Source organism: Salvelinus fontinalis, chromosome 31, assembly GCF_029448725.1.
Source record: "Salvelinus fontinalis isolate EN_2023a chromosome 31, ASM2944872v1, whole genome shotgun sequence".
In the NCBI taxonomy this organism is placed as follows: Eukaryota; Metazoa; Chordata; class Actinopteri; order Salmoniformes; family Salmonidae; genus Salvelinus; species Salvelinus fontinalis.
In genome coordinates, this window is record NC_074695.1 from 42293289 (window position 1) to 42317818 (window position 24530).

General features: G+C 40.0%; 1 protein-coding gene and 1 pseudogene across 4 annotated transcripts in view; one reads left to right on the forward strand and one right to left on the reverse strand.

Annotated features, from left to right (window-relative positions):
• Positions 1 to 1163: 1163 nt before the first annotated feature.
• LOC129830291 (COMM domain-containing protein 7-like) lies at positions 1164 to 16792 on the reverse strand (annotated as a pseudogene).
• Positions 16793 to 21066: 4274 nt separating this feature from the next.
• The window catches only part of LOC129830292 (DNA (cytosine-5)-methyltransferase 3B-like), a 60519-nt gene continuing 57055 nt past the window's right edge, over positions 21067 to 24530 (forward strand). For 2 of the 4 annotated variants that reach the window (XM_055892760.1, XM_055892764.1), the window contains exon 1: positions 21067 to 21247. The gene's annotated coding sequence lies outside the window, so the exon portion shown is untranslated. The other 2 variants (XM_055892761.1, XM_055892762.1) reach the window with 2 other exon arrangements.

A 24530-nucleotide genomic window follows, 5' to 3' on the forward strand; every position in this document is an offset into this window, starting at 1 on the left:
TTCACTGACTAATTTCTTTATTGAGAAATTGCATATATTCCTTCTTCAGAAACCTGGGAGCGGAATCTCCTCTTTAAATCAGTCAGGCAGTCTAAATCAGACAGGTAAGAAAGTGTTTGTTTTCGTATGAATTATTATGGATATGACTTGACAAGGGAATTTCCTCACTAGAATACACTGGAAATGGGAGTACACAGCTGGGTTTATGAGAAACAGGTGGATTTCTGAGAACATGCAGGTGAAAAACGATCCCCCCTTCCTCCCCTTTTTCAAAACTGCACCATCTATCAATATATCTCATATTTTGTTTTATAGGTATAGGATCCTTTACTGTTATCATATCCAAGTTCTCTATTGAATTCATATGTCAACTGAGTATAACACTGGATTTAAGGATTGTTTAAAAGCCTCATTTAGGTTTTAGTTCTACAACAAGGAATATCAAAGGGGAACAGGCATGGTGTATGAAGGGGAATAAAGGAACATAATTATACAAGTGAGAATGAGAGAAGGGAGAATAGCCGTTTCCATGAACTTGTCCAGTGATTTTTCTTTGTTGTTGCCATTTACAAAGTTCGCATTGAAAATAGATGCAACAAATGCCTGCTATTGTGCATTTCCACTGAAAGATCGTCGCTGCAGGCTCAAATGACAGTAGAAAATATCTGGGTGTAAATTTGATGAACCTAGTTGGATAATTAAGGTACAGAAGTAGGATGGAGTGACAACTAGTACGCACATGCTCCTCTCGCTCGTGGTTCCTCATTATGGTGTCAGTGGAATAGCTACTGAAACCTGTTATTAGAGCCAATTCAATAGTATCTTCTATGTCAGCGTAATAATCTTGTTGTGTAATTGTCTGAGGATATTGTTCAGAATTTCTAGCATTCATTCATCATCATGTGAATACCTACAGCAGACCAATATGACATCTGAATACTTAATAAAATAGACTAAATGAATTGAAGCAAATCTGTGATACAAATGATTAAAGATTGCAAAAAGAAACGGTTACATGTATGTCTCACATCACTTGTAGTGACAGCCAATGGAATTAAAGTAATTGGGTTACAATTCAATACTCTCTCAAAACACACCCGCGAAGAGTTACTCACGCACACAAAATCTCTACTGCAAAATAATTGTGCACATTTCAAAAGACAAAATATTGAAATCATTTAATGGTATGTGAGAATCTGGAAGATTCCTTCAGATTCTGTATGTTCTATTTTGAACTCATTGTACGTCCCAAATTGCACTCTATTCTCTATATAGTGCACTACTTTGCCCCTGTTCAAAAGTATTGTCCTATAACGGGAATAGTATGCCATTTCGGGCAGACCAAATGTCAACCACTGTCGCTGGCAACTCCACTCATGTTTTCTCCTGTCCCTCAAGGACACATTCAGTACAATCTCATGTTACTGGTGATAAGGCTCAGCTGAAGCAGTCCATACTGGCTTTGGCCCTCTTAATTTCATGGAGGAAGTTGTAAAACTGGGGGAGGGTCAACTCTGAAGAAAGAACAAAAAAAACAGACCAAATCTGTCAATGACACCAAGAACAATAGGCAAAGTGAACCAATGACATGTTGACTAGGAGATAGTGCAGCCAGAGTAAGAGACTCACCCACGTAGACATTTTCAGTTGAGTTCCCCTTTCTGATGACCAACTTAAGCTAGAAGAGACGTAGAGATATTTTCAAATAGTGTAGAACACTGCAATGTGCCAATTTCCTCGAAATTATGAACATGGACAGATTCTGTATATTGTGCTAGTCAGGTTTACTAGTCACATGTCCATAATTGTAATTGGTAACAACTTTTGGATTACCCAAACTCAGTAACGTAATCTGATTACTTTCCCTCTAAGAGACATTAGAAGAGGACAAATTCATATTACCAATTGAATGACATACACTACCGTTCAAAAGTTTGGGGTCACTTAGAAAGGTCCTTGTTTTTGAAAGAAAAGCAATTTTTTTTTGTCCATTAAAATAACATCAAATTGATCAGAAATAGAGTGTAGACATTGTTAATGTTGTAAATGACTATTATACCTGTAAACGGCAGATTTTTATGGAATATCTACATAGGCGTTCAGAGGCCCATTATCAGCAACCATCCCTCTTGTGTTCCGATGGCACGTTGTTAGCTAATCCAAGTTTATAATTTTAAAAGGCTAATTGATCATTAGAAAACCCTTTTGCAATTATGTTAGAAGAAAAAACTGACCTTCTTTAGACTAGTTGAGTATCTGGAGCATCAGCATTTGGGTTCGATTACAGGCTCAAAATGGCCTGTAAGGGTTTCTCTTCAAGTTGGATAATCTTTGGATGTCGACAGCAGTCACACCATTAGAAGACATAGCTTGGACTGTAGCCTATTAAACTGTTCCTGCTCTTTTCCCCGCAATCCATCAAACACATTGGTGTGTCATAGTGGTCTCTGACTTGTGGTCAGACTCGCTCAGATGGAAAAACGTAAACTTGCGCCTTTTTTCAATGCTGATTTAAATGTCATTGAGAAAACAGAAAGGTGTCCGATTTTTTGTTGTTGTTGTTGTTGCAACAATCCTTTCTAAATTAAAAATAATCATCTAATTTGATTACAATATTTTTGCTGGTAATGGATTACAGTTACTGTTTTTTTGCAATCTGTTACTCTCCAGCACTGGTGCTAGTAATATGGTCATGCTATGCTCATTCAAATAAATAAAACGTTTTCACATGCGTCAAATAAAACAAGTGTAGACTCTACCGTGAAGTGCTTACTTATGAACCCTTTCCCAACTATGCAGTTAAAAGTACAAATAGATACAAATAAAATAGTAACAAAATAACAATAACGAGGCTATACACAGGCTATAGCCTGCCATTTTTAGGGCCTTCCTCCTTCAGAGTGTTACTTTCACTATGTGTGGACATATTTATGTCAACAAATCAAAGTGGCTGAAGCCATGGGAGAAAAACAGTACTTGGCAGGCCGCAGGAATTCTGACACATGTAGGAAAACAAACCATGAAGACTAGAGGCTAAAAGGCGAACTAAGCTTGAATTTTTTTTTTTTTTTAAATCAGCAATAGTACCGTTTGTCCATCTTGAGACGCTGTAGCCAGTGACACTGCTTCAAAATAGTCTGAATTAGCGGCAGGGTAGCCTAGTGGTTAGAGCGTTGGACTAGTAACCGGAAGGTTGCAAGTTCAAATCCCCGAGCTGACAAGGTACAAATCTGTCGTTCTGCCCCTGAACAGGCAGTTAACCCACTGTTCCTAGGCCGTCATTGAAAATAAGAATTTGTTCTTAACTGACTTGTCTAGTTAAATAAAGGTAAAAAAAAATATATATATAAAAAAATAAAAAAAAATAGTCTGAATTAATCTAAGATAACTCAAGAAATACAGTACCAGGCAAAAGTTTGGACATACCTACTTATTCAAGGGTTTTTCTTTATTTTTTAAAACTATTTTCTACATTGTAGAATAATAGTGAAGACATCAAAACTATGAAATAACACACATGGAATCATGTTGTAAGCAAAAAAAGTGTTAAACAAATCAAAATGTATTTTATATGAGACTCTTCAAAGTAGCCTTGATGACAGCTTTGCGTTTTCTCTCTTTGAAAGACAAATACTTCATTTATGAATCCCTACTGTTGACCAATCACCGATGAAGGGACTTCGTTTTGCTTCGAGAAAAATGTTTGTATTCACGAAGAACAAAACGTCACAAAATGTCATCGTAATATATGCACAAACTGTTCCAAACTTTTTTGGATGGGAAGCATGCGGACGCCTTAAGTCTGCCATCATAGCGGTCTATCACACCCTCATCAGTCTGTCAGTTAGCCCATAAAGCTGGAAATGGTATAATTCAAACTTCTTACAAAAACATGACATTCTATCAATCTTAAAATAATCAAAGCTATGAGTTTATGGTCAAGAAGACGGTAGATACACACTGAATAGATACACACCATATTTGATAACATGGTCAATTTATACATGGATTTAATAGAAATCATGACAACAACATAAATACCTGTAGAAAGATGTTCCCAACTTTCTGAAGTTCACTCGTCCCAACGGTCACTGTGGAGACAGACAACATTCGATCGCAATGCCTTATTGCACATTGTTCATATTGTACTTCAACAGCACTTCTAACAGGCTGACTACACCGCTCGCGTCGCGTGAATCTGTTATTCAATTATTGTGCCAACGAGCGTCTGCGTTGCCAAGGGCTAAAATAGAAATCATTCCTATTTCTGACGCAGATCGCGCTGCAAGTCCTGCCTCTCCCATCTCCTCATTGGTTTACAGAAGCAGGTACCCACGTGCCATCTCCTCATTGGTTATACCCACGTGGGTGACTGAAAGACGAACGAGGTCAGTGGCGGTAATGAACCTAATTTATGAAAGTTGCCAATCGCATTATAGAGTCAAGAGAAGAAAAGGCCTGAAAGGAGGAGAGATGATTAGAAAAGACTCGGTTGACCGTTTTAGGTGTGGATTAATTGTCAGAGTAGAGGACCTTGTGCATTTCAGGTAAAATAACAACTCAATGTTTATATCGCAGGACAAATTAGCTAGCAACAGCAAGCTAGCTAAATAGGACAAATTAGCTAGCAAGTGCAAGCTAGCTATCTAAATTGCCATACATATTTAATGCTTTCCGACCTGTCCCCAAATTAATATAATTGGTTCAGAGTTTGTTTTGATATTTTAACCTGCGTGTCGTGATCGCGTTTGGTGTGGGGGGACAAAATGCATGTATGCACGATGGTTCACGATGGGGAACGCGCGCAGCCGGTTTGAGTTCCGTGTAACTATCAAGAGACATGCATTTGAAAGTCAACACCATTAGTTTGGCTTCAGCCAAGTCTCCTAGATGCATGGATTATAGACATGCAAACAGGATGCCTGAAAAATATGTTGCATACGACTGCCTTCTCGTCTTGTGCACCAGAGGCACGGAATGCTTCATATAGATACGTTAATGCCTCACATTTTAGTGCCACACATTTTCACTCACACACAGTCAACGCTGCTGTCCCATTTATATACCATTTTATTCAACTGCACGACAAAGACACTATCCACTTTATAATTGTAAATAAGACCCAAGACACTTTATATCTGTAAACAGTCATTCTTGACAGAGGATATACAGTATACATTCTGAATGTGCTAACGAGTACATAGCAGCTCTATTAGTATGTTTACTATTACTATGCAAACTACTTTCTCCAATGACTTTTTAATTTAAAAAAACCTTTTGATTATTTTTTTAATTTGTACTGCACTGTTGAGGGCTGTTCAAGCATAATTTATACCTGCTGTAAACTGTACAGAGGCATTAAAAAGTATGTGAACCCTTTGAAATTAGGGATGCACAATATAATTTGGTGAACATATCGGAATCGGACGATATTAGCTAAAAATGCCACCATCGGTATAGGCCCGATGTCTAGTTTAACGCTGATGTTAAAAACCGATGTCACAACTGCCGTGCATACCTATATAGCGTAGAATACAGTTGAAGTCGCTCTGGATAAGAGCGTCTGCTAAATGACTTAAATGTAAATGTATGTAAATGTAAGTCGGAAGTTTACATACACTTAGGTTGGAGTTATTAAAACTAATTTTTCAACCACTCTGCAAATTTCTTGTTAACTAACTATAGCTTTGGCAAGTCGGTTAGGAAATCTACTTTGTGTATGACAAGTCATGTTTCCAACAATTGTTTACAGATAGGTTATTTCTCTTATAATTCACTGTATCACAATTCTAGTGGGTCAGAAGTTTACATACACTAAGTTGGCTGTGCCTTTAAACAGCTTGGAAAATTCCAGAAAATTATGTCATGGCTTTAGAAGCTTCTGATAGGCTAATTGACATAATTTGAGTCAAATGGAGGTGTACCTGTGGATGTATTTCAAGGCCTACCTTCAAACTCAGTGCCTCTGCTTGACACCATGTGAAAATCAAAAGAAAAAAAAAAAAAAATTGTACACCTCCACAAGTCTGGATCATCCTTTGGAGCAATTTCCAAACGCCTGAAGGTACCACGTTCATCTGTACAAACAATAGTATGCAAGTATGAACACCATGGGACCACGCAGCCATCATACCGCTCAGGAAGGAGACGTGTTCTGTCTCCTAGAGATGAACGTACTTTGGTGCGAAAAGTGCAAATCAATCCCAGAACAACGGCAAAGGACCTTGAAGATTCTGGAGGAAACCGGTACAAAAGTATCTATAGCCACAGTAAAACGAGTCCTATAATCGACATTAAACTGAAAGGGTGCTCAGCAAGGAAGAAGCCACTGCTCCAAAACCGCCATAAAAAAGCCAGACTATGGTTTGTAACTGCACATGGGGACAAAGATTGTACTTTTTGGAGAAATGTCCTCTGGTCTGATGAAACAAAAATATAACTGTTTGGCCATAATGCCCATCGTCATGTTTGGAGGAAAAAGAGGGAGGCTTGCGAGCTGAAGAACACCATCCCAACCGTGAAGCACAGGGGTGGCAGCATCATGTTGTGCTTTGCTGCAGTGGGGACTGGTGCACTTCACAAAATAGATGGCATCATGAGGAAAGAAAATGTTACGGTTATATTGAAGCAACATCTCAAGACATCAGTCAGGAAGTTAAAGCTTGGTCGCAAATGGGTCTTCCAAATGGACAATGACCCCAAGCATACTTCCAAAGATGTGGCAAAATGGCTTAAGTACAACAAAGTCAAGGTATTGGAGTGGCCATCACAAAGCCCTGACCTCAATCCTATAGAAAATGTGTGGGTAGAACTGAAAAAGCGTGTGCGAGCAAGGAGGCCTACAAGCCTGACTCAGTTACACCAGCTCTGTCAGGAGGAACGGGCCAAAATTCACCCAATTTATTGTGGGAAGCTTGTGGAATGCTACGCGAAATGTTTGACCCAAGTTAAACATTTTAAAGGCAATGCTACCAAATACTAATTGAGTGTATGTAAACTTCTGACCCACTGGGAATGTGATGAAAGAAATAAAAGCTGAAATAAATCAATTCTCTACTATTATTCTGACATTTCACAGATTACAAATTACTCACAGATTACTGCACCTGTACATACCCCATCTATAATTTAGCCCAAACAACTACCTCTCCCCCTACTGTATTTATTTATTTTGCTCCTTTGCACCCCATTATTTCTATCTTTGCTTTGCACATTCTTCCACTGCAAATCTACCATTCCAGTGTTTTACTTGCTTTTTGTATTTACTTCGCCACCATGGCCTTTTTTTTGCATTTACCTCCCTTATCTCACCTCATTTGCTCACATTGTATATACTTATTTTTTTCTACTGTATTATTGACTGTATGTTTCTTTTACTCCATGTGTAACTCTGTGTTGTTGTATGTGTCGAACTGCTTTGCTTTATCTTGGCCAGGTCGCAATTGTAAATGAGAACTTGTTCTCAACTTGCCTACCTGGTTAAATAAAGGTGAAATTTAGTGGTGATCCTAACTGACCTAAAACAGGGAATTTTTACTCGGATTAAATGTCAGGAATTGTGAAAAACTGAGTTTAAATCTATTTGACTCAGGTGTATTCCGACTTCAACTGTAAATACATTCATTATTTCTTACCCAAAAGGGTGGCGGTTCGGGGTAAAGTATTAGGATTACTGTGAGCATAGTTACAAGTGTTGTCTCTCTTTCTTTTCCCCCTCCCGCTTTTGATAAACAAGCAGTAATGTGTCATTAGTCCACTAGGGACCTATTTTCATCATATTAAGTTTTTAATCAATAACCTATAGCGCGTATGTGTGTATCCTGTGTTATCATTTAGTTAATTAGTAAATAAACAATTAACCTTTCACGAGCCTCTACCCCGGGTCCGGGAGCACCCCCCACCCCCCACACTGATTAGCATCGCTAGCATAGCGTCACAATTAAATAGTAGCATCTAAATATTATTAAATCACAAGTCCAAGACACCTAATGAAAGATACAGATCTTGTGAATAAAGCCACCATTTCCGATTTTTAAAATGTTTTACAGGGAAGACACAATATGTAAATCTATTAGCTAAACACGTTAGCAAAAGACACCATTTTTCTTTGTCCACCATTTTTTCTCTCCACCAGTAGCCATCACCAATTTGGCTAAACTAAGATATTGATAGCCACTAACCAAGAAAAGACCTCATCAGATGACAGTCTGATAACATATTTATGGTATAGGATAGGTTTTGTTAGAAAAATGTGCATATTTCAGGTATAAATCATAGTTTGCCATTGCAGCCACCATCACAAATCTCACCAAAGCGACTAGAATTACTACAGAGAGCAACTTGTATTACCAATTTACTCATCATAAAACATTTCTTAAAAATACACAGCACATAGCAATGGAAAGACACAGATCTTGTGAATTCAGACAACATTTCAGATTTTCTAAGTGTTTTACGGCGAAAACACAATAAATCGTTATATTAGCATACCACATATGCAAACGTTACCCAAGCACTGATTCAAGCCAAAGAGAGCGATATCGTTATCATCGCCAAAATATATTAATTTTTTCACTAACCTTCTCAGAATTCTTCAGATGACACTCCTGTAACATCATATTACAACATACATATAGAGTTTGTTCGAAAATGTGCATATTTAGCCACCAAAATCATGGTTAGACAATGACAAAAGTAGCCCAGCTGGTCAGAAAATGTCGTGCACCATATTAGACAGTGATCTAGTCTTATACATAAATACTCATAAACTTGACTAAAAAATATAGGGTGGACAGCGATTGATAGACAATTTAATTCTTAATACAATCGCGGAATTACATTTTTTAAATTATCCTTACCTTTCAATACAGGTTGCGCCAAGCAAAGCTACACCTAACAAAATGGCGGAACGTGCGTTTAACATTTTTCTACAGAACAACGATTTATCATCTTAAATATTTCTTACTATGAGGTGATCTTCCATCAGATTCTTGGGCAATGTATCCTTTCTTGGGTCTAATCTTCTTTTGGTCGAAAGATGCCCTCTGTCCGTCGAAATGCCCACTAACGTTCGACCGGGACCCCGAAACGTGCCCGGCTCTTCAAAGAGCATCACATAGAAATGCCTCAAAATCGCACTAAACGGATATAAATTGCTATAAAACGGTTCAAATTAACTACCTTATGATGCTGTTAACACCTATAACGAGTAAAAATATGACCGGAGAAATATTACTGGCTAAACTAAAGCTTGGAAGGAGGCGAGTCGGATGTCCTTAGCGCGCCACGCGCAGGCAGCCAAAGGAAGTTACTTCCGGTATTTAGTGTTTTATTCAGCCCCTGATTGCGCAATCGACTCCATTCAAAGCGTCATCACGCACTGACACCCAGGGGAAGACGTAAGCAGTGTCTGTTTCTCCATAGCATTTACAGTGACCTTTAAACTGACTCCAGATCAGTGGCCAAAATGTTTGAAATCTGACTCCCTATCATGAAAAGTGCTGTAGATTGAGTTCTGTTTCACTCAGAGACAAAATTCCAACGGCTATAGAAACTAGAGAGTGTTTTCTATCCAATAATTATAACAATATGCATATTGTACGAGCAAGAATTGAGTAGGAAGCCGTTTAATGTGTAGAGCAAATTATGCTAATGCGAAACAGCACCCCCTATAGTTGCAAGAAGTTAAATCAATCTGTGTGGTACAGAATGATCAGTAAGGCTGGGGTTTGTGCAGATACAAGGAGTATGCGACATTCAGAATTATGAGACTGATATGAGGTAATGGTTAATAAATTACTTATCGATATATATCTTATATCATCTAGAGTTTAATTAGGGAGAGAACTCGTTAACCTGTTGAGGCTAGGGGGTGCTGTTGTCACTATTTCTGGAAATCGTGTAATTTTTAAACGGCTTCCTACTAAATTCTTGATCGTACAATATGCATATTATTATTATTATTGGATAGAAAACAGTCTCTAGATTCTATAGCCGTTGAAATTTTGTCTCTGAGTGGAACAGAACTCATTCTACAGCAATTTCCCTGACATGGAGTCAGATTTCACACATTTTGGCCCCTGATCTGGAGTCAGTTTAAAGGCCACTGTGAACGCTATGAGGATACAGACACTGCTTACGTCTTCCCCTGGATGCCTTTACGTGATGACGCTTTGAATGGTGTCGATTGCGCAATCACAGCCACTATAAAACAAAAAAACGTGTAGGTAGGAACTCTTTTCCAGATGCGCCGGACGCGCGGTGGACACCGACCTGCTCTTTTTCCAAGCATTAGTGTAGCCAGTAATATTTCTCCGGTCATGTTTTTACTCGTTATAGGAGTTAAAAACATCATAAGGTAGTTAATTTAAACCGTTTTATAGCAATTTATATCCGTTTAGTGCGATTTTGGGACATTTATTTCTGAGACACTGTGAATCTCTGGGCACGTTTCCAGTTCATGCCGAACGCAATGGGCATTTCCACATGGCAAGAGGACAGCTTTCGACCAAAAGACGATTAGACCCAAGAAAGGATTCTTTGCCCAAGATTCTGATGGAAGAACAGCTCAAAGTAGGAACAATTTATTATGATAAATCGTGTTTCTGTCGAAAAATGTTAATCGCTTATGACGCCATTTTGTTAGACGTAGCTTCGCTTGGCGCAAACTGTATTGAAAAGTAAGGATAATTTAAAAAATGTAAATCAGCGATTGTATTAAGAATTAAATTGTCAGGCCTCCCGGGTGGCGCAGTGGTCTAGGGCACTGCATCGCAGTGCTAACTGCGCCACCAGAGTCTCTGGGTTCGCGCCCAGGCCGCGACCGGGAGGTCCGTGGGGCGACGCACAATTGGCATAGCGTCGTCCGGGGTAGGGAGGGTTTGGCCGGTAGGGATATCCTTGTCTCATCGCGCTCCAGTGACTCCTGTGGCGGGCCGGGCGCAGTGCGCGCCAGCCAAGGGGGCCAGGTACACGGTGTTTCCTCCGACACATTGGTGCGGCTGGCTTCCGGGTTGGAGGCGCGCTGTGTTAAGAAGCAGTACGGCTGGTTGGGTTGTGCTTCGGAGGACGCATGGCTTTCGACCTTCGTCTCTCCCGAGCCCGTACGGGAGTTGTAGCGATGAGACAAGGTAGTAATTACTAGCGATTGGATACCACGAAAATTGGGGAGAAAATGGGATAAAAAAAATTAAAAAAGAATTAAATTGTCTATCAATCGCTGTCCACCCTATATTTTTTAGTCACGTTTATGAGTATTTATGTATACGACTAGATCACTGTCTAATATGGCGCACGACATTGTCTGACCAGCTGGGCAACTTTTGTCATTGTCTAACCATGATTTTGGTGGCTAAATATGCACATTTTCAAACAAACTGTATATGTATGTTGTAATATGATGTTACAGGAGTGTCATCTGAAGAATTCTGAGAAGGTTAGTGAAAAAATTATTATATTTTGGCGATGTTTACGTTATCGCTCTCTTTGGCTAGAATCAATGCTCTGGTAATGTTTGCACATGTGGTATGCTAATATAACAATTTATTGTGTTTTCGCTGTAAGACACTTAGAAAATCTGAAATATTGTCTGTATTCACAGGATCTGTGTCTTTCGATTAGTGTATGCTGTGTATTTTTACGAAATGTTTGATGATTAGTAATTAGGTAAACACGTTGCTCTATGTATTTATTCTAGTCCATTTGTGACGGTGGGTGCAATTGTAAACTATGATATCTACCTGAAATATGCACATTTTTCTAACAAAACCTATCCTATACCATAAATATGTTATCAGACTGTCATCTGATGAGGTTTTTTCTTGGTTAGTGGCTATCAATATCTTAGTTTAGCCGAATTGGTGATAGCTACTGGTGTTGGTGGACAAAGAAAAGATGGTGTCTTATGCTAATGTGTTTAGCTAATAGATTTACATATTGTGTCTTCCCTGTAAAACATTTTAAAAATCGGACATGTTGGCTGGATTCACACTATCTGTGTCTTTAATTAGCTGTATTGGACTTGTTAATGTGTAAAAGTTAAATATTTAAAATATATATTTTTTGGGAATTTCGTGCTCTGCCTTTTCAGTGGGATGTGGGAGGAGTGCCGCTAGCGGTCCTAGACAGGTTAAACAACTTATTCCGCGGTGCCCCAAATCCTAATGTGTTAATTGTTACATGAATAATTTAACTCGAGTAACAATTAAACAGTTGATTCGATACATAACAGTCATCAGATTAATGAAAGTCACGTCACGACAGTAGTCATGGAGAGGCTGGGAATTGGGTAATTTATCTATTATACACTGAACAAAAATATAAACGCAACATGTAAAGTGTTTGTCCCATGTTTCATGAGCTGAAATAAAAGATCCCTGAAATGTTTCATACACAAAAAAAGGTTATTTCTCTCAACGGACAAGGCCACAATCAACAGCCTGATCAACTCTATACGAAAGAGGTGTCGGACTGCATATGGCAAATGGTGATCACAACAGATACTGACTGGTTTTCTGATTTACATTTGTTTTTTTAAAGGTGTCTGTGACCAACCGGTGCATACAGTGGGGCAAAAAAGTATTTAGTCAGCCACCAATTGTGCAAGTTCTCCCACTTAAAAAGATGAGAGAGGCCTGTAATTTTCATCATAGGTACACTTCAACTATGACAGACAAAATGAGGAAAAAAAATCCAGAAAATCACATTGTACGATTTTTTATGATTTTATTTGCAAATTATGGTGGAAAATAAGTATTTGGTCACCTACAAACAAGCAAGATTTCTGGCTCTCACAGACCTGTAACTTCTTCTTTAAGAGGCTCCTGTGTCCTCCATTCGTTACCTGTATTAATGGCACCTGTTTGAACTTGTTATCAGTATAAAAGACACCTGTCCACAACCTCAAACAGTCACACTCCAAACTCCACTATGGCCAAGACCAAAGAGCTGTCAAAGGACACCAGAAACAACATTGTAGACCTGCACCAGGCTGGGAAGACTGATGAATATATTTCAATTGACTGATTTCCTTATATGAACTGTAACTAAAATCTTTGAAATTGTTGCATGTTGTATTCATATTTTTGTTCAGTATAAATGAGTGAAACACACATCTACATTATATGATAAGGTGGGGAGGATCACAAAAGAGTGGACCATTCGCAAGGGAACTTCTATCCTAAGGTTATTTGTCTTACCACCAAACTTCCACTCCATGTCAACCAGCTTGTTGACCATAAGAGTCTGCCCTACAGCCAGCCTGGACAACACAGGGTAGTGGCTGCTCCACTGAAAAAAAATATTTGAATCAATTACATTTTTTCTCAATTCAATATCCAACATGGATGATATGATATTAAATGTTGTACATACCTGTTGTGAAAATGGGCTGTCTTGGAATCATTGAATCCTATAAATTAAAAAGTTATCGTTAAAAGTTGTTTAATGACACTGTAAAGCTCAGTACCAATATGGACCGTGGAGACTGGAGTATTTGCAGCTTTGATAGTGTACATGGGATTTATATTTTACAACATACCTAAAGCGAGAAGGTCCTCTTTGACTTGGTCTGCCGTCAGATTTTTCTTCAGGGCACCTAGATTTGAAAAAAATAAACTACAACATGTACTTTGTCCATTTTAGGTTGCTGTAACCACATAATTAAATTGAACACATTTTACAGTGCATTCAGGAAGTATTCATACCCCTTGACTTTTTCCACATTTTGTTACGTTACAGCCTTAATCTAAAATGTATTGAATGGCATTTTCCCTCAATCTTCACACAATACCCCATAATGACAAAGTAAAAACAGGTTTTTAGAAATGTTTAGAAATGTATAAAAAATGTTTTGTTGAAATATCACATTTAGTATTCAGACCCTTTACTCAGTACTTTTTTGAAGCACCTTTGGCCATGATTACAGCCTAGATGCTACAAGCTTGGCACGCCTGTATTTGGGGAGTTTCTTCCATTCTTCTCTGCAGATCCTCTCAAGCCCTCTCAGGTTGGTTGGGAGCGTCGCTGCACAGCTATTTTCAGGTCTCTCCAAAGATGTTAGATCGGGTTGAAGTCCAGGCTCTGGCTGGGCCACTCAAGGACATTCATTCAACTCTGGAGCAGGTTTTCATCAAGGATCTCTCTGTACTTTGCTCTGTTCATCTTTCCCCTCGATCCTGACTAGTCTCCCAGTCTCTGCTGCTGAAAAACATCCCCACAGCATGATGCTGCCACCACCATTCTTCACCGTAGGGATGCTGCCAGGTTTCCTCCAGACGTGACGCTTGGCATTCAGGCCAAAGAGTTCAATCTTGGTTTCATCAGACCAGAGAATCTTGTTTCTCATGGTCTGAGAGTCCTTTAGGTGCCTTTTGGCAAAATCCAAGCGGCCTGTCATGTGCATTTTACTGATGAGTGGCTTCTGTCTAGCCACTCCACCATCCACCATAAAGGCCTGATTGGTAGAGGGCAGCTGAGATGGTTGACCTTCTGGAAGGTTCTCCCATCTCCACAGAGGAACTCTGGAGCTCTGTCAGATGACCATCAGGTTCTTGGTCACCTCCCTGACCAAGGCCCTTCTCCCTCCATTGCTCAGTTTGGCCGGGCGGCTAGCTCTAGGAAGAGTCTTGGTGGGTCCAAACTTCTTCCATTTAAGAATGATGGAGGCCACTGTGTTCTTGGGGACCTTCAATGCTGCATAAATGTTTTGGTATCCTTCCCCAGATCTGTGCCAAGGACACAATCCTATCTCGGAGCTCTACGGACAATTCCTTGGACCTCATGGCTTGGTTGTTGCTCTGACATGCACTGTCAACTGTGGGACCTTATATAGACAGGTGTGTGCCTTTCCAAATCATGTCCAATCAATTTAATTTATCACAGATGGACTCCAATCAAGTTGTAGAAACATCTCAAGGCTGATCAATGGAAACAGGATGCACCTGAGCTCAATGTAGAGTCTCATAGCAAAGGGTCTTAATACTTATGTAAATAAGTTCTTTCAGTTTTTTATTTCATGAAAATTTGCTAAACTTTCTAAAAACCTGTTTTCGCTTTGTCATTGTGTCGTATTGTGTGTAGATTGATGAGAGAAAAATGTATTTAATCCATTTTAGATTTTTTTTTTACCGTTATTTTACCAGGTAAGTTGACTGAGAACACGTTCTCATTTGCAGCAACGACCTGGGGAATAGTTACAGGGGAGAGGAGGGGGATGAATGAGCCAATTGTAAACTGGGGATTATTAGGTGACCATGATGGTTTGAGGGCCAGATTGGGAATTTAGCCAGGACACAAGGGTTAACACCCCTACTCTTACGATAAGTGCCATGGGATCTTTAATGACCTCAGAGAGTCAGGACACCCGTTTAACGTCCCATCCGAAAGACGGCACCCTACACAGGGCAGTGTCCCCAATCACTGCCCTGGGGCATTGGGATATTTTTTAGACCAGAGGAAAGAGTGCCTCCTACTGGCCCTCCAACACCACTTCCAGCAGCATCTGGTCTCCCATCCAGGGCCTGACCAGGACCAACCCTGCTTAGCTTCAGAAGCAAGCCAGTAGTGGTATGCAGGGTGGTATGCTGCTGGCCTAGAATAAGGCTGTAACGTAACAAAATGTGGAAAAGGTCAAGGGGTATGAATACTTTCCGAATGCACGGTATAGCTCTATAGTTCTAATAGTATGGACCCGAAGAAAGGCAATTTTCCTTGATATACTAATATACTAAGATAATTGCTGGACTCTACCATATTTTGGTTTAGGTGTATTTCATGTTGTATACACAAGTTATTTCTAAATCTCTATTTGTGAGTGCTGTCTGTCAGTCTCACCATGGGGAAGCAGCATGCAACTCTTCATAAGGTTTCTCAGAGGGCCTGCACTCATCCCATTCTCCTCTGCAAACTCACTCAGCTGCTACAAGAGCCTGTCCGTCTGCAAATACACACCACAATGAATGAAGGAAACACAGTCAAGTGGCTGTCTGTTCACACGTCCAGCACACAATTAATGATAAGATAATGTCTGTCTGGTCTCATGAGTGTGTTTACCTCTTTTGGCTCCAACAGGAAATTGAAAACAATCTGTCAGACGTATAAATTGCTGCAGGGAAACAGTTTAAGAATACAGAGTCTATTGGTCTATTCAGTACATTGATTCATAGTTGCCATAGATCTACTTTGTTGTCAGGTAAGATGGGCCAGACCTCATTTGAATCATGAATCAAGTGACAGTAACTAGTCATGTGACCTGGATGTATAGCCTAACTACACACATTTTGAAACATTGCATCATACTAAAAGCAGCATGTTTCGAAATCAGTTAGGCTTTATGTAAATTCGTAAGTACAAGCAAGCATGCAGCTAACATTTGCAGGCAACTGGGGTGTATTCATTGCGGATACCGTTCACCGTTTAAGAACTACACAGAAGCAAAGAGAAAAACGAGAGCTTCTATTGGACAAATTCAGGTAGGTCCCGCCCTGTTTCGTTTAAGAAACGTTTCGCAACAGAATTGGACTTATGAATATACCCCTGCATTGTTTACAGTTAACTTTAACTCACTGTACTTAGTTCATGCTCAAAACGACCATTTCACGTTATCGAATGCTCACCTGTTCGTTGAATTTGTTAAAGTTCAGTAAGTCATTGCTCACAGAATCTGGTAAAGTATCTTTAGTAAATTGAAGTTGCATAATTGTTACTTTTAGCTAGTTCACTGATCAGCAAATTCAAAGTACGTTTTCTTGCTATTCAACCCAGCACGTTCCATACTTGTTTCTTCCATTGTATTATGGAGGTCCGCAAACAAACGTTAGAAGTGCATCCGCCACCTATTGGATGGGGTGAAAACTGATCATAATAGCGGAAGGGGGAAAAACATACTCCTAATATTCCAAAAGTAAACAAAATACAGTATATATATAAAAAAAAAATAGATATATATTGCTCCTTAATTCGGATCCAGATGTCCCATCAGATCCCTACACAGGTTCAGGAGCCTGAGAGGGGGTACATCTTCATTCAGTATTCCCTACAAAGTTTTAGCCATGAAGTCTGGTTTGCCCAATGTGTATATAAATCCTGGATTTATGTATTGGCCATTGAGAGGCATTGCCTTGATGACAGCTTTGCACACTCTTGGCATTCTCTCAATCAGCTTCATGAGGAATGCTTTTCCATTTTCCAACATATGCTGAGCACTTGTTGGCTGCTTTTACTTCACGCTGCGGTCCAACTCATCCCAAACCATCTCTATTGGGTTGAGGTCGGGTGATTGTGGAGGCCAGGTCATCTGATGCAGCACTCAATCACTATCCTCGGGCAAATAGCACTTACACAGCCTGGAGGTGTGTTTTGGGTAATTGTTCTGTTGAAAAACAAATGATAGTCCCACTAAGTGCAAACCAGATGGGATGGCGTATTGCTGCAGAATGGTGTGGTAGCCATGCTGGTTAAGTGTGCCTTGAATTCTAAATAAATCACAGACAGTGTCAAGAGCAAAGCACCCCCTCAACAACACACCTTCTGCTCCATGCTTCACGGGGGGAAATACACATGCAGAGGTCATCCGTTCACCTACTCTGCGTCTCACAAAGACACGGAGGTTGGAACCAAAAATTTCACATTTGGACTCATCAGGCCAAAGGACAGATTTCCACCGGTCTAATGTCCATCGCTCATGTTTCTTGGCCCAAGCAAGTCACTTCTTCTTATTGGTGTCCTTTGGTAGTGGTTTCTTTGCAGCAATTCAACCATGAAGGCCCAATTCACACAGTCTCCTCTGAACAGTTGATGTTGAGATGTGTCTGTTCCTTGAACTCTGTGAATGGTTTATTTGGGTGCAGTTAACTCTAATGATCTTATCCTCTGCAGCAGAGGTAACTCTGGGTCTTCCTTTCCTGTGGCGGTCCTCATGAGAGACAGTTTCTTCATAGCGCTTGATGGTTTCTGCGACTGCACTTGAAGACACTTTGCACTTGACTGACCTTCATGTCTTAAAGTAATGATGGACTGTCGTTTTTCTTTGCTTATTTGAGCTGTTCTTGCCATAATATGGACTTGGTATTTTACCAAATAGGGCTATCTTCTGTATACCACCCCTACGTTGTCACATCAGTTTTGCTCAAACTCATGAAGAAGGAAACGCCTGTTAATTGAAATGCATTCCAGGTGACTACCTCATGAAGCTGGTTGAAAGAATACCAAGAGTGTGCAAAGCTGTCATCAAGGCAAAGGGTTCCTACTCTTCACTGTTGACGTACTCCCTTCACAGAACAGCTCAAACTGGCACTAACCAGAATAGAAAGAGGAGTGGGAGGCCCCGGTCCACAACTGAGCAAGAGGACAAGTACATTAGAGTGTCTAGTTTGAGAAACAGACGCTTCACAAGTCCTCAACTGGCAGCTTCATTAAATAGTACCCGCCAACAGTGAAGAGATGCTCTGGGATGCTGGCCTTCTAGGCGGAGTTCCTCTGTCCAGTGTCTGTGTTCTTTTGCCCATCTTAATCTTTTCTTTTTATTGGCCAGTCTGAGATATGGCTTTTTCTTTGCAACTCTGCCTAGAAGGCCAGCATCCCAGAGTCGCCTCTTCACTGACGTTGAGACTGGTGTTTTGCAGGTACTCTTTAATGAACCTGCCAGTTGAGGACTTGTGAGGCGTATGTTTCTCAAACTAGACACTCTAATGTACTTGTCCTCTTGCTCAGTTGTGCACTGGGGCCTCCCACTCCTCTTTCTACTCTGGTTAGGGCCAGTTTGCGCTGTTTTTTGAAGGGAGCAGTACACTGTTTTGTACGAGATCTTCCTTTTGGCAATTTCTCGCATGGAATAGCCTTCATTTCTCAGAACAAGAATAGACTGACGAGTTTCAGAAGAAAGACCATTGTTTCTAACCATTTTGAGTCTGTAATCGAACCCACAAATGCTGATGCTCCAGATACTCAACTAGTCTAAAGAAGGACAGTTTCATTGCTTTTTTAAACAGAACAACAGTTTTCAGCTGTGCTAACATAATTGCAAAAGGGTTTTCTAATGATCAATTAGCCTTTTAAAAATGATAAACTTGGATTAGCTAACACAACATGCCGTTGGAACACAGGAGTGATGGTTGCTAAAAATGGGCCTCTGTACGCCTATGTAGATATTCCATTAAAAATCAGCCGTGTACAGCTACAATCGTCATTTACAACATTAACAATGTCTACACCGTATTTCTGATCAATTTGATGTTATTTTAATGGACAAAAAATGTGATTTTCTTTCAAAAACAAGGACATTTCTAAGTGACCCCAAACTTTTGAACGGTAGTGTACATGCTATGTTACCCACAGGCTGGCCAATCCTAACCAAAGCCAATCAAGAAAAGGATCATAGGCTAATGCCAACTCAATATCATCTAACTCAACTGTACTGTGATTCAATCCATCTGAACAACCTTCCATGTACCATCATCTGAATATAAAGACTCCGGTCTGAGACATTAGCATAATGGGTGACTGGTGGACCGCATTGAGCCCAGGGCTGAATTTTTGTACAAGTTTTGTAAGGGCTTCTGCTATCATTAGCAGTCATTGCATGTTTTCTTTCTCTTGAATGTGAAATATGTCATTTTTGTTGATTTTGAAGAATATTCATGTGATAATATTACTGATCTTTGAACTGTCTTAATCAATATAAAAATGTGAAAGACCTGTCAATGTTTTGTTGTCATGTGATAATTTACAAAGAAAAGATAAGGCATTTGAAGCTTCAAAATCAGGTTTTGAAAAAAATTATGTTGTACTCATTAATTATTTTCCTGGACAAATGTATTCTTTTGTATTTTCACAAAACTATATTTTCTCATATCCTTTGTTTGAGCATAATACTGTACATTTGACCTTTTGGAATTACCAGTGAGGAGTTCATCAGCACAAGAGCAGGGAATACACAATAAGTCCACGGACTCCCTTCTATTGTAGTTGGGAACTCCAGAAGAAGGGATCTAATGCTGCACTAAACAGGACTCAATATTTCAATATTTTCGGGTTCGTGCTCCCAGCCTCTTGCAAGGTGTTACACAACTATTGTTAAGTGGTGTTTCAGAACACTTTAGGATGAATGTTTCAGTACACCTTAAATCTGTCTCATAACTCCTTACACCCATGTGTTTCAAAACTCTAGCAAAGTTAGTTTTGTTTCCTTAACATTGGTGGCAGTTCAGTTGCCACTAGTTTTAGTGTTACAAAACACTTCATTATGACAGTGCAGTAGCAAGTAAAATAAATAAAAGTGTGTCAAAATATAAAGGATATTTCATGCTGAAACCCTCATATTAAACACCAATGGTATTCACAAGGTTGATAGGTTAAATTTAGGATAATGTTTCACAGCTTTGTCATTCTATTTTTTATCTTAAAATCTTCTTATTTTATTATTTTACATGTGATAAGGCCACACAGGGGGCCAGCGATAACTACAGACACCTGTGACAATCTGAAGTATCCAAAAAGGCCACTAGATGTCTTGTGATAAATTACATAAAATCCTTGAAAGTTACCAAAACGCTGGTAGTTTATTTTTAAACTTCAAAGGTTGCCAGTAATATACCCTCCCATTGCACCCCCATCAATAATCAAGTTCAAATTCAAGTTTGGTTTGCAGGTAGGATGAACAAAGCACATTACATAGGCTACAATACAAAACATAGAAACATGTAAGACAAATGTGCGATAGAATTTAAATGAGCACAGTTATGATGATGCATTTGTTATTATGCCAATGGATTTAATAAGACTTCAGTAAATGAATAGAATGGGCAATCCTTTTTCAGTGACAACTTCAAATGTTTTGATATATTGTTTTTGTGGACATTCGGTTACATGTACATGCCGTCTACTAACAAGGACCAGTGGGGTACTACTAACTATACCATTGGCAGAGCAGTTTATAAATGGTGTATAATGCAATGTAGGTCTATTAAGGGTTAACACTGGAAAAGGTAAATATATTTTTCATTCAGCTACAGCGTGATTCGAGACCCGGGAAAAGTTACGCCTGAATACTGTTGCAAAAAAAAAAAAAAAAGGAGAAAAGATTGCAGCAGGCAAGCTTGAGGAGTAAAGAACTCGGCTTAAATATTCTCCCCCAGTGTAAAAAAGGCGTGTGTAGGTTGAAGTAAGTAGAGTGTGGGCCAAGCAGTGAGAGAGGACCAATCAATTTCAATTGTTCCCCCTCTTTCTTTCCGAATGACAACCTCTGCAACAGGTAATTTTTTTGTACAGTTGCCCTTCTCATGATAAGTGTTCAAGTAGCATAGGCTGTGCTCTCTGCAAAACAGCACCCAGGAGATCAATTTACCATACAGCATGCTGCTTGAGACAGTAAGAATTCCTGCATGAGGTTTGACAACTTTCTTACTTTTACAGTCATTTGTTCCATTGGGAGTCATATTAATTCCCACTTTTTTGCTTAAAGACATGCTACACTTCGATGTAATTGATGCAACAAGGTTGCGCGGATGTATTATTATGAAAGTTGGAGACAAGGAAGGAAGGGGAAATATCCAACATATCCTCAAACATGGCAAATATAGGGCTATTTACTGTGAAATAAATCTATATTATTTTATGTATCGGAATGTTTAATGTTGCAGTTTAAATTCACCGAGTTCATCTGCGTCGCGCAGTTAGTAGCCTGTACAGTTGGCAACAGACGTTGCGAGTGGAATCTAATGCATTTTTACGCGTGAGTAGGCTAGTTTGTGATTTTCAAGAAGGCGGTGATTTATTTTTAGCGTGTCTTAGACGTTTATTGAAAAGTTGGTTCATTCGAACTTGACTAACGAAGTGTTACATTGTTATTATGGCATTGGCACAATTTCCTCAAAATCATTTCAAGTTCGATTGCGACGTTTTTCATACAAGCAAGCGCATGTTTCCTAACTCCATGCCGTGCCAAAGAGAAAGATATTTTTTTTTAGCGTTTATTTGGAATCATTGTTTTCTGTAAGAATATGTGCCTTCATAATCATTGTATGTGGTAGGCCTAATAGGGCTACATTGTAATGCGGAAACTTAATATAATAGGCCTATAACCCTAGCCTAGTCGTTTGAGTGTTACAGAATTCGTAAACTGTTGTGCACCTGCGTGGATTTTTATATCATGTTTGCAGAGTCTTTGAAGTTGGGTCTTTATTCTCTGAGAGTTCACACGCATCAGCGCGAAAGTAATAGGATAATTGACGTATTTGACTGTAGCCGACACCGCACCGTGTGAACCCGCTTGGGCCTGCTCAAGGCATGCCCGCCGTAGTGGGATTTCCAAAGATACATTTTTACCACACATACATGGATACCGTTTCAAAAACTCGTTGCTTTGGCTTTGTTGTTAATCTCTCGAGAACGATACATTCTGCTTAGTGGCGAGGGATGGCATGAACCTTCTTCGGACCCCTCATAAACGCTGCACGCACACGTGTGAACACACTCATTTTAAAACATCCACATTTTTCATTTTTCTGCCCCAATTTGAACTATTTGGAGGTTACAAATATAACAAATACCGTAGGCTTACAGTTTCTTGCACACAGAATTTATGAATAGTCAATTTAAAGGTAGGCTGCAGGATTGTAATGGCTGTTAGCGGTGACACCCCCTGTGGGTAAAAAAAACCTTTCATGTTGTAGCGCCTAATCTCTGACATTCAGGCTGCCGAAAGAACTTTGATGTGGCCCCTTATTGTCCCCCCACTCTCCCCTCCACCTCCTACCTTCACCCTCTCAGTCGCCATGGCTTTTGCCCAGTGTTAACTTCACAATGTGGCTTTGCATTTCAATGTGTTTCTAAAGAAGCAGTAAAAACAGAGGTTTTTATTTAGAGATTAATCTTGAGTCATTTACCACTCAGACTGTGGAGAGGATCATTAGGACTTTCCCTGGCTTTCCCTGGCTGTGTGTGTGTGAGAGAGAGCGAGAGAGAGAGAGCGTGCGTGAGTGTGTGTCTCCAAGTGTGTGTCCCTTGTAGTTTGCAGGATGCACCTGTGGCCCTGGCTGTTTCTGGTCTTGCGTAGGGGCTTCTTCTTTTAATGCCTAGAATATTCTTGCAAATGGGGATGTTGCATAGTAAGCTGCATGTGATCTTTCACTTCTTCTTTGGTTTATGGGGTGCTGCAGGGCTGACTGTTGAGCCCCTCCCGTTGAAAATAACATTCAGCCAATGGCTGAAATTATCTCTCTGAAATTATCTCTCAAACAAAACGACAGCAGTGCCCCAACACACGATTTCAATATGTAACCGCCTGATCACTAGGCACCAACCAGCCTTATCTGACCTCGCTCATTGCCCTCCAGCGGGGTCAGATCACTATCCTGCGAGGCAAATTCCTCTCTCTCTCTGCAGAGGCATGTTTGACAATACTGTTGACCTGTTAGGTCCTTCCCGGTCTCTGTGTGTGTGTTTACCCCCGGGGAAGTGTATGGACATGTCTGGTCTGCTCCCGGGCCTCATTATGAACCCATTGTCCTGTATCCAGTGATGTAGTGGTAAAGATAAAGGTGGGTAAGCTGTAAACTCCAGTCAGTGGGCTAACGAGATAAGATGAACAACCACCGATATAAACTTTTTTTTGTAAACTGTTACTTGCATTTTGATTGCATTTTAATGTAGGCCTATAGTAGTGTTGAGGGAATAGTGCTTTTTGAGGTCAGTTCGTTTTTTTTTTTTCGTTTTTTTTTTTTACATTAAATGATTTTAGAGCTTTTTAATATAAATTCCAAAGCCAAAAATAATGACCATTCAATTGCCAAAACATAGAAAATATTGTATTGTCTCTGTCAGGGCCGCAATGGGTAGACATCCGTAAAAAAACGTGTATGTTGTTGTGTATATTACTTGAAATAAATAAATGAGGCCCTAATCTATGGATTTCACGACTGGGCAGGGGTGCAGCCATGGGAGGGGGTGGCGGGCCCAGCCAATCAGAATTTGTTTTTCCCCACAAAAGGCCTTTATTACAGACAGAAATACTCCTCAGTTTCATCAGCTGTCCGGGTGGCTGGTCTCAGACCATCCAGCCGGTGAAGAAGCCGGATCTGTAGGTCCTGGGCTGGCGTGGTTACACGTGGTCTGCGGTTGTGAGGCCGGTTGGACGTCCTGCCAAATTCTCAAAAATTATGTTGGAGGCGGCTTATGGTAGAGAAATGAACATAAAATGATCTGGCAACAGCTCTGGTGGACATTACTGCAGTAAGCATGCCAATTCCACGCTCTCTCAAAACTTGAGACATCTGTGGCATTGTGTTTGTTGTGTGACAGAACTGCACATTGTAAAGTGTCCTTTAATTGTCCCCAGCACAAGGTGAACCTGTTTAATGATCATGCTGTTTAATCACCTTCTTGGTATGCCACACCTGTCAGGTGGATGGATTATTTTGTCAAAGGAGAAATGCACACTAACAGGGATGTAAACAAATTTGTGCACAACATTTGGGCCCCGACCTCAAGTTTTGGAACCACTGTACTGTCCTCTCTGCTTGCTTCCTATCTCTCTG